Consider the following 11,850-nt stretch of genomic DNA (forward strand, 5'->3'; position numbering starts at 1 on the left):
CTGTTCTTTTGTATTAATTATTTAAAAACAAAGTTTACTTGTCGATTTAAAGCTTTTGTGACTGCAGGGATTCATCTTCTTGGTTCTTTCTGTAAAGTCACGTAGAATGGAAATAATAAAATAATAAAAATCAAACATAATAAAATTATTCTCACGACGTTTCGGCCACAACGCAAGCAGCGGTCCTCAGGTGAAGAACAGGTCTGTCGAGAAGACCGAGTCTGAAGTCAGACTCTGTCTTCTCGACAGACCTGTCTGAAGTCAGACTCTGTCTTCTCGACAGACCCGTTCTCACCTGGAGACGGCTGCTTGCGTTGTGGCCGAAACGTCGTGAGAATAATTTTATTATGTTTTATTTTTATTATTTTATTACTTCCCTTCTACGTGACTTTACCGAAAGAACCAATACGGTCGTGAGAATTATTTTATTATGTTTTATTTTTATTATTTTATTATTTTCATTCTACGTGACTTTACCGAAAGAACCAGGAAGAAAAAAGTTTACTTGTATTACTACGTGCAGTAGTTCAAGGCGAGGTGTGAAAACTTGTTTCCGACAAATGAAATATTCTAGCGAAGTTGGCTCCAGTCAGCGGCTTACTTTCTTCTTCCTCCGTACGGCTGCTGATGCAAATGCAGAGCATCAACTACAATTTCACATTCAGGTGGGTCAAGGCAGCAGAGAACCGCGTCTGGAGCAGCGAAGTTGTATCGGTGCGATGTCTCATTCGTATTTGTGGATCGGGGCATTGCGTCGTTATACGTTGTACGATCTGTTCTGGATGACCACAGTCGCACACTGGGGAGATTTTAATTTTTTATTTGTGCGTCAAGTATCCGCATCTGCCATGGTTTGTGCAGATGCGATTTAGGGTGGACCCAGAGCCGGCCCAGCCACTAAGCCACCCTTGCAATTGCAAAGGGCCCCGTGGCCAGCAGAGGGCCCCCTAGATTCACTGCTAGCTAGTGGGTGAAAAAAATCATACATCAAAGGGGCCTCCAACCAAATTTTGCTTAGGGCCCCCAAAGGTCTAGGGCCGGTTCTGGGTGGACCATGAGCCTCCTGGAAGATCACGCCCAAGGGATCTTCTGCGTTGGGTCTTTCACAAGGTGTTTGTTTGGGAGTCCTTTCGAACCCCGTATTCAGCTCTCCTAGCTTCATCGGGGTTGAACTCGCATTGATGATTTGTATTGCTCCTGTAGTGTGACATTGTTTACTTGTGTATGAGGGGAGGGGGGGCATATGATAACTCAGGGCACGACAGAGTCAATGTTCAACATTAAGCAAAGTTGAAATGCCAGATTGCGTGACGATCCAATCTGCTTCTGGCCATCATGCATCGGGTTCTAGCTCCCACCCCCTGTTTACATGAGAAAAGGCTGCAAACTCGCACGGATTAATTGACTCTGAACATTTAGAAGGGGGGCCCCGAGTCTTCGGCCCCCTGTAGCCATTCCCCGACCCAATGGGGCGACATGGTTCATTTACTTTATAATTTCTCTGGGGTAGATAACAAAAGCGTAACTTTGTGGTCGGATTTGCTGCTGCCATGGAGACATTCCTTCCATCCCTGGTCATGTACAATTTCTGCGACTGAAAATGGGAATCGCTCCCACTCTTTGATCTTCTCATACGTCGAATGTCTAATACAGCAGTTGGAAAGGTTCCATCGTGAATACTGAGCACACGCCCAAAGGCATATGAAGCAAAGTGGCTATCAAGCAATACTATTGACAGCATTTCGGGAAATATGTTTCTAGCATTTAGAAGTATAAGCAATATCTGGGATCGCAATACAAAATTGAGCTGAATGGCAGTTGAACACAGTGTATATGTGGGGACACGGTCAATCTAGCGGAACAGATATTTGACATCGGTTTAAGTATCAATGTTCACGGGAAGAATTACCGTGGTAACTTAGATACAGCAGTGGCAGCGAATCGGACAATGACGTGGCAAGAGATGGGTGACATCCCTCAACTAAACAAAAGTTTTCATTTTACCCGGTAAGGCCCACTAAGCTGCATAGGTGTTTTTCAGAAGCGACCTGGCCGCAAATGATAGCTCAACTGAAGTGGCTCATCGTGTGGAAATGTATCGCAGCAAGATACTCTAAACGCCCGTTGATTCTAAATGCGGTGGGGAAAAAACGGGAGGATCCGGAGAAAAATCCGCGAGACCACAAGGAGAGAGAACATGCAAACTCCAAATATGCAGGCGTCACGATCGGGATCGAGCCCACGAACCTCCTGCATACCAGGCGAGGTAGTTAACATCTCGCCACCGCGGAGAACAATTCACGATGTAACACAATTTTTGTTCTTGGGTAGTAAGTGTTATTTCCTAATTGCTCATGCCTCAAAGTATAGAAAATGGCTATTATTCCCCACAAACTTTAGTTTTGTGACCAGGACTTTATGTGAAGGAATGACCCAAATGTACACCACGTTTTCTCATTGAAAATAGGTCAATTTCAAAATATCACTGTCCTGGTCACAAAAGCAGAGTTTGTGGAGAATATTTTTTTGTTCCACATCGTGGTGCAACATGTTGGCTTCTGTTAGCGCAGATTCAGCTCAGAACGAGCGGAAGCACCGGAGGCTTGACAACAGTGTTCCTACCTCGCCTTGTACGGCAAGACGTTTGACACGGTGTAGTCTTTATTGTGATATATATTTTTTTTAAAGTGGGACAAGCAGCTCTACACGTCGGAATAAAATGACACGTGCAGTCACACAGGCACTCATTCCGTCCAAATTTACAAGAGGGACTGATCCACCTGGAATGTTCTTGTGAAGAATTGCGTAGACACACGCGCACCGTTGGATGTGATCCAATGAAGCACTGCTTTTACACACTTCTGTTTATAATACGACTACAGCCCTAATTGGCAGTTTGTTGAGTAATGCATATGTACGAGATTATAGGATTGCTTCGCGACTATAGGGCGACTGGTCAAACAGATGTAGATGAGACAATACAAATATGTATGTATGTATGCATGCATGTATTGTGTACACGTTTTGAATATTTGAATTGTGATGTATCGTAGCATACGTTTCATGCATGCATATATATATGAAACACACGCATTGCACAGTATGTAATGCAATCAACATATTCATACTGCTCTCGTGTGTGTATAATTCGCAGGCATTTTTTGTGCTCCGGTTTCTCTCTTACGATGGCTCGCCTCGCCACGTGTAGATGTGATGTGCTCGTGTAGTCCACGACTGCATGAAGGCCTCCGCGTGCCGTGCGGGGTTACTCAATCATGGTTTAGGCAATTAACCTGCTCGCCTGAGTTCCTGCTACGTGGTTGACACCGGTGGGGTAATTGATATCTGAATCGTTCTTGGGGCGTTCACCAACTTCCCAAACACGGTACCCCCAACATTCATCAACCTCCACTTACCAGCAGGGCTTGAGTCCGGTGAAATAACCCCCACGAACCCGACACGGCATCAGGAAGCCGTCGTCCAACAGCGGATTGGCAAATTGCAGTTCTTTGTTGCCACTGAAATTATATTGTGAAACACGATGTGTTGGTATGTAAATGCACCGTATTTGAATTCAATGTTCCGTAATATATTGCAGGTATGAATGTCTATATGGTACGCCTATGTCGAGAATGTAGGTGTAATGCAAATGTAGTGCATGGATGTGGAAACATTGTAAAGGTGCAGCCCTGCAATTGCTTGCTCAAGCTTCTGCTGGCAGAATCACCTCCACCAGAGTTAGAGAGCTGAACAGAGCCCTCTCTACGGGGTATTTTGGTCTACTGTTCCACGTTGGACATACATCTTGGAAGGGATTGGAGTACCCACACTGCACCCCACCGCGCGAGACCTACCGAGGGACTTAACTCTCACTGCACACATTTCTACTTGAGGGGGGTAGAACACAGCTGGCTCCGAGTCTGGGGGGACCGGGTGATTGAAGAAACGAACCCCCATGGATTATCATCACTGCTACGCCGGGAAATCGAACCAAACCGGTGACCTCTGCATTGCAAGTCCGCGATGTGCTAACAATTAAAACCACCGCGGAAGCGTGCTACGGTATAGGCCAGCGATCGGTAACCAAAACAACAACAACAAGGGTGGTCGTTTTTATTTCGAATTCATCGAACAAACAAGAACAACAATTCAATAGTTCAAGAGCCACAATGCAACGCGTGGTGGTGGTCACTGAGACAACAACGCGTCACGAAGCAGCCTTCACTGCGGAGCAGCAGATTGCCGACCCCCTGGTATAGGCCAACGTGTGGCATGTTAGGCATGATGTCAATCTCGGGCACGAGCGCACGCACACGCACACGCGCGCGGAAGCGTTGCATGCGCGCACGTGCGGCTTGCATCATGTGCACGTGCATTGCTCTACAGGGTGTGATTAACGCTGCTGTGCCACGCGCAGCATCGCCGTCGTGATGAATTGCACGCCCGCCACGGATGACGTGGTATGAATATTATTGCTGTTGCGAGCGGTTAGCGCTTGAGTGATAAACGGCTGCCGTGGAGGTGGGGCGGGTGTACGTAGGGTGGAGGAGGAAAATGGGATGGCGCCCGGGGTTAGAGGGGTTTCGTAGGCAGAGCTTCTGCAATATCGCCGGAGAAAGTTTGGGCAGACGCGAGGCAGTGGGACAGACAGGATAGCGGGTCGATAAACTAATAAACTAATTTGTGGGATGCCAAGAGGGTTGGTGACTGTGGCGCAACGTGAATGTGGGATTGTCACTCCTGGCTCAGGGTCTTCCATCGACACATTGCTCATTTGTGTACAAAGACAAATGTCCCCCGTATAGCCTTAACAGACTGTTTGGGCAGGGGATGTTAGCGAGCAGCTATTAAGGCTGGAACGGCACACGAGGGGGTGGGTGGTCAGTACCACGTATGGCCGCCTTTGGGGCCGTCCATAAATGACGTGACGCGATTTTGGACGATTTTTGACCCCCCCCCCTTCGTCACACGACGTCACAAAAAGTCAGACCCCCCCCCCCCCCCAAACAAAACATGCTTCAAATCGCTTTAAAATATTGTCATTTAATGTGGCGCTGCACTCTGATGTTGTAGTAGGAAACATTTATTCAAAAGTCTATTTAAGTAGAACGTGTTGTTTATATTTATTGAAACTTGCGGTCACGTGGTATAAAGGAGCTCTCGGGAGCCTTCGGGAAAGAGCTCGAGAGATCTAGAAGGTGGGCGGGGTGAGGGGCGGAGCCAGCCCCAGCCCAGGCCGATATAACGAGGGCCCCGTGAAGGACGCGGGGTTCTTCGTGTTGCTGGTGAAGAAGATCCACGTCGGGTTGAAGAAGCCTCTAGCCACGTGGTCCAGGACCCAGCTCGTGGTCCGGGCCGGGATAGCGAACCGTGTCTAGTTTTGCCGTAGCGTGGCGAGATGGGCATTCAACACCCAAGTGTAGGTTGTGTTATGTTGTGTTGATGTAATAAATAGTGTTGCTCCCAAGACAACGTCTGCAACTCAGTTGGACTCATTACACATTAATAACGATAGTCCCATACAAGTGCTAACATTTTTTTGAAGCATCCTGTATTACTGGTGCCTAGTTGAATATGTGATTTTTAATTGGGAAAGTCACCTGCCTATGTTCGGACCATCAAAGCCTGGCGTGCTGTGTTGGCGACGCTCGATGGGATTCGTGTGGCAATATCGCTGAACGCGATATCTCGTGAACCCGGACGCAGCCACGTGAGTGGCGTGTGATACCTGAACCGGTCCTGGGGCCCCAGGCCTTCACCGATTCCAACTCAGAATCATAATCATTGTTGAGACTGCAGGAGGAATCCCATGAGCTATGAAGCTCTTTTTCACAGATGTCCAGTAGGGGCGGGTCAGAAAGCTACAACAGCAAAAAATCATACAAACGCCGACAGGAGTACAAAGTGTAGGAAAGGTAAGCAAGTCACTAACATAAATTCAAATAAAGTGGATTAACACAAATTTCAAAAGTATGTCAACCGACGAGCATATGGTCAATTAACTCCCATGACCGTCACGGTGTGGGGGGAGGCCTTTATCCAGCAGTGGATTGACAAAGGGCTGCAATTTATTGATTATCTATATATATATAAAAGGGAAATTTGTGAATATGTGTGTCTGTTCGAAATGTTTAGCGTACTTCCCAACATGCAACAAACTTGAAATTTGGCATGTGGGTAGCTTCCAGACTGTACACAATGCAAAACGTATAAAAATAGACTTTTGTATTTTGGGGTGGGGGGGGGAGGGCGCAATAATGGTTATATTTTGCACGGCAAGTGAGCGGTGACGTCACATCTGTGATGTCACCCGCACGCGGCAGCGTCACGCTGTGTGCCTGCTGACGTCACGCATCCCCCCCCCACCCTCCGCGTAGGCCGTGTATTAATCCAAGACAAGAATCCAAGTCTCGAGACGAAGCCGGGTAGTAAAGCTAGTTTGAGATATATGTACACAGACACATACAGTACACTGTTTTGGTGATGTTGCGTTGGCAGTGGTGCACCAGGAAAAAATAACAACAACAAAAAATCATCACACAATTTGTCAATGACACTGTAGCCTTAAAAGTATGGGCTATGAAGAAGGGCCATCGCCTAAAACGTCACCTATGATATACCGTACTATGCTTTGTAAAGGCAGTGTTATTGATGAATGCACACAGAGACGCCTGAAAGTAACACAATACATGGAGAGGATTGTTTCTGATGTAAATTCCTATTTTTTGTATGTTTATATTCTTGGCTCTTTCGGTAAAGTATTGTAGATTAAAAAAATTACAATAATAAATTGAAAATAATAAAAGCAAAAAACGCACAATAAAAAAAATTAAAATATTGCAAAATACTTTTTTTTACAATAATAAATTGAAAATTATTTTGCATGTTGTACATTGAACATGTCTCACACAACAATTGCCACACTGTCACGAAGGCATGTACAATTAATGTCGCATTGTGTAGCATTTTAATTAAACGGGTAATATTGAGGGAAACCGACATGCAGTCTGTTCTCCTATAACGCGGTACAGGAGACGCGGTACAGTAGTTGCGTTCCTAAAGAACACCGCGTTGTGGGAAAATTGCGTTATCATTATATAATATGTAATGTAGGGGTAAAGTACAGTCCGCGAGAACACGTAAAATGCGTATGCAGGCCGAACAAAGACTGAGGCGCATCTGGAAACATCCAGCAGCATCCCGACTCGTGTGACACTATGTGGGGGGGGGCGTTATTTTGTTCACTCAATCGCGTTATATCCAATTAGAGTTCTGAGAAGATGCGTTATAGGAGAACAGACTGTATATTCTAATGATGTTCTCGCAGGTAATTCAAGCTAAAGTGTCATAAATGCAGAGTACAATTAAGGCAATGCTTTGATAGCCAAAATATATATATGAAAATGATCATTCTCATTGGAGGTGAAAAAATTCATCAGGAAGATGATTTGATTTGCTTTATTTTTACTCGTAGTGCGGGTACCCGAAACACGACCGTAGGCTTCTGTGTTCTTCTGTGTGCCCACGCATACGGTGAGTCTATATATTTCACAAAAACTGCGTTTTAGCAAAGTTTTTGACAAAAGACACCGAGACACCACCTGCAGTGCATCTGTTTAGACAAAATTAATTCCTAAATATGGGTTCAAGCACACACACGTGGCATGCATAGCGAGTATAGATACGATTGACCGTGGTTGATTATTGTATTAATGAAGAGTATGGGACACATGGCAGCCAAGGGTAAACTATAAACTAATCTTATCAGGTAAGGCCCATTGAGCTACATAGCTCTTTTTCAGAATCGACCTGGCTACAAACGATAGCTCCACAAAGTGGCTTATCATGTGGAAACTTACAGCAGCCAAATAGTCTAACCGCATGTTTAATAAATGTGGAGGGAAAAACCGGAGGAGGCGGCCACGGGGAAAGAGACACGCAAACTCCAAATATACAACAAGCGTCAGGGTCGTGATCGAACCCACGACCTTCTGTATACCAGGTGAGGGAGTTCACATCTCGTCACCGAGATGTTAGGCAAACGTGCCCAAGAGGTCGTCCACCGAGCAGATGGAGCGATGAAATCAGCTCATGTACAGGTGCCACGTGGGATGATCGCATCACAGCATCGCGAGAAATGGCAGCAGCTTGTAGCAAAGGCCTCCATCCAGCAGTGGATTGACCCTGATTGCTACTGATATTTAGATCAATGAAGAGCACGAAACACGACCTAGCAAAGCTTATAACGGCACAGATACGTTTGTGAAGAGAAGATATACACAAGCGTATGGGGCTGCACAACAGATATGGCATACAGAGCTGAACAAGATGGACGATACCAACAGAACTTGTAACTACGCACAGAAGTATGGGAAGAGATGCAGAGAGATGAGACGTGTATGGAACAAACCGTAGGTGCTAGAACTGTACATACATGAAGATGTAGAAATGTGAAAAAAACTAACATTTCAAGAAGCAAGGGCAGACATAAATCATGACTACATACGAACAGAGACAACGCCAATGATGTCCTCAAAGACAATGCAACATAATGAAAACAATGAACACATGCGATAACAATGAACTCATCAGACTACAAGCACATAATGGGAGTGAATAAAAATGGTAGATAACCTGATTGTGGCAACTTAAAAAATTTAATCATGAACAGATGTTACATACAAATCACAAATATACGCACATAGACGCATTTTTATGCATGTACAGAGGCTGCCATACATGTATTGGATACAGATGAAGACACACAGATACACTGGTGGATATAAACGTACGTACACATGCGTAGATATGAAAACAATAAGAGCCGCAATACGCCACGAAGTTGCGGTGATGTCACCGCGGCTCTTGTACCAGGCCAGATGCAGTGTTGCAGGTTCGCTTACAGGAGGTCACGGGTCAGACCCAGGTGCCATGGGATGAGTGACTGCGATGACTCGCAGATGCACCACCTGTGCCCCCCCCCCCCCCCCCCACTGTGCCAACTTGCTGTATTTTATCCGCCAGACGCTCCGCTTGTTGTTGTGAGCGTCGCTCCTCTAACCTCCGTTGTTTTGGAAGACGACAGCCGCCAACTGCCCAATAGCGTCCTTCACGAGCCTCCTCCATCGAGGCCGATTTTGACACAGCTGATACTAGTCTTCGGCAAGTCCACTCAGCTCTACATCCTCCTGGAACGCATAACTCCATCTCTTCTCTAGCCCATGCCATGCCCGTCTATTCGGCCAAACAGAAGCTGCTTGGGCATGCGGTGGCTGGGAATGCGGTCTACATGACCCAGCCACTGCAGCCTCGCCCGCCGGAAGAGCTCACTAATGGGAATGTATCCAAATATTTCAAGGATTTGTGAGCTGCTCACAAAATTCAGCCTGCTTAAACCCAGGATTGATCGTAGACAGGCCAGCCTGAAAGTTTCAAATCGGCACAGATAAACCTCACTCATCTCCCCTCAGCATCAGGAGGAGGAGGAGGGGATTATGCCAACCCCAGCTGCAAGCGATGTTGAAATTTCTGCTTGCGACTATCACCAGCTAGCTGAGTTCAAGCGACTGTGGGTTTGAATGGGGTCTTGGGTGGACACCCACCACTGGAGTCCAAGAATGGCAGGCACATCTTACAAATGACAAGCCGATGGTCAGTTGGCAGATCAGTTCAATGGTAGGTCCTATGGTGTTAAGGACATGGGCCCACATCTTCTGTTCTGTGACTATATAGTCTACCAGATGTTCAAGCTTGGACCCGGGTAGCATACATGATTTTGTGTGAATGCACCGATGCCAAAACAGCATGTTGGTAATACAAACCCATAGGCTGCACAGAAGTCTAGCAGCCTTCTGCCATTGTTATTATTGAGCTGATCTGGCTCATGCCTTCCAATCACTCTGGCCCAGGTGTCTGCGTTATGACCCACTTCGGGCCTTAAAGTCACCCAACAGGATGACTATCCCGAGGGGCCACTTTAGGTTATAGAAGACGTCGGACTGCAACTCTCCACTGATGTTCATCTTTGGAGGTGGCGTAAACAACCACTACCACCATTCCTCGCCTCTTGTTGATGTAGAGGCGAGCACAAAGCAGCCTAGGACTCACAACCTACCACACCTCGCTTCCACGCTTCCACATCCCCTTAATTTTTTTGTTTAGAAGCAATGCCACTCCCTGTTGTTTTGCAGTTTCCTGCCCCGCGTGGAGGAATGTCTGCCCCCCATGGTGACTGGAGCCAGAACCAGTCCACGAGACCTCCTGCATTCCACAGAGCTCCAGGCAATACCGGTCCATATACCGACAGAGGAATGGAGTGAGATTTGCAGGCACACACATAAGCAGATACACAATACACCATTTGGACTTTATGAACCAGTACGCTTGTGGTAAATGTCAATTATCAATGGGTCACACGTCCAGAATAGTCGTTCTTACACGCAGCATGCTTCATCATTTCCAAGCCTACAATTGCAGTTTATTTTCACTCCGCTTTTCTCGAAAATGCTGTTTTGCATTAGATTGACATGATAATTTTATCGCGTTTTTTTTGCTTTGTGGTTACATCCGTTTCACTCTGTGCGTTCAATTTATGTTGCACGTTAGAATATTTATCAGACGCCGTTGATTTATAACAGTTGCGGTTTGAAAATTGCCATCTCTGTTTGACCCAGTTCTCCGCTGCAGCAGTTCAATCACTGTAAGTAACATGATGTCATAAATTACCCAGCTCTCACATATTGTGCATAGATATCGATGGGGAAATATATGTACGCGCTGATATAATAGTAACACATACCTAACTCACAGACACGTGAAGGAGTAACCAAGAGACAAACATCACTTCTAACAAAATACAAACGTGGAAATGGAAAACATTAACACGTATGTTCTTGGTTCTTTCGGTAAAGTCACGTAGAATGGAAATAGTAAAATAATAAAAAATAAACCAATAAAATTATCACGGCGTTTGGATTGCAACACAAGCAATCATCATCAGGTGTGAAAACCACAGCAAGAAAATCTGAAAAAAGTGGCGTTTTTAAAAATTATTTTCTTATTTTCTTTCTACGTGACTTTACCGAAATAACCAAGAATATGAATCCCTGTAGTCACGAAAGCTTTAAATCGAAATTAACACGTATGTTTTCGCAGTCAATTTTATGATTCATAATTGGTTTTGATTGACGATTTTTTTTCGCTAGACCACGTAATGATCTGGGCAAAATATGTGTCGTCACGACCGTCCACCACCCGACATCAAATACAAATTGTAGTGCTGTTGTCGAAACCAAATAAAGCGATTGTGGGGTGGTGGAGGGCCTTTGCAACACAAGCTAACCACAAAAAATAAACAATTATGAACCAGAAATAAATAAATAAACTTCACACTATATATACACACACAGTATAAAGTTCACGGTTGACGTAAATATTTTAAATAGATACCAAGTAAAATAACAGCACGAGTTAACATTCTTAAATCCTAGCGTAACTTTTAACAGCGCACAGCAGTGGAACATGAATATATCGCATGTGGGTCTACTTATATGTATTCAATTATGTACACCTAGCGTTAAAACACAACAACACCGACAGCTTACACAGACAAGTCACTCCCGACAAGACGCTGCGCCGGAGAGACAACCAGAGGAAACGTGCAGTTCAATCCCTGAACGCAAACTTGCAACAAGGCAGAACGGAGTGCGAAAACCAGCGCAGCCCCTCCACAGACAGACACGCAGAGGCGTGGGCGCACAGAGAGAGGAGTCAGTGGTGGTGGTGGTGATGTCGGCGAATTGTCAAGGCTGGTGAAGGGTTAAGAGGAGACCCCCACACCAGCGTCTATCA

Source organism: Lampetra fluviatilis, chromosome 21, assembly GCF_964198595.1.
Source record: "Lampetra fluviatilis chromosome 21, kcLamFluv1.1, whole genome shotgun sequence".
Classification (NCBI taxonomy): Eukaryota; Metazoa; Chordata; class Hyperoartia; order Petromyzontiformes; family Petromyzontidae; genus Lampetra; species Lampetra fluviatilis.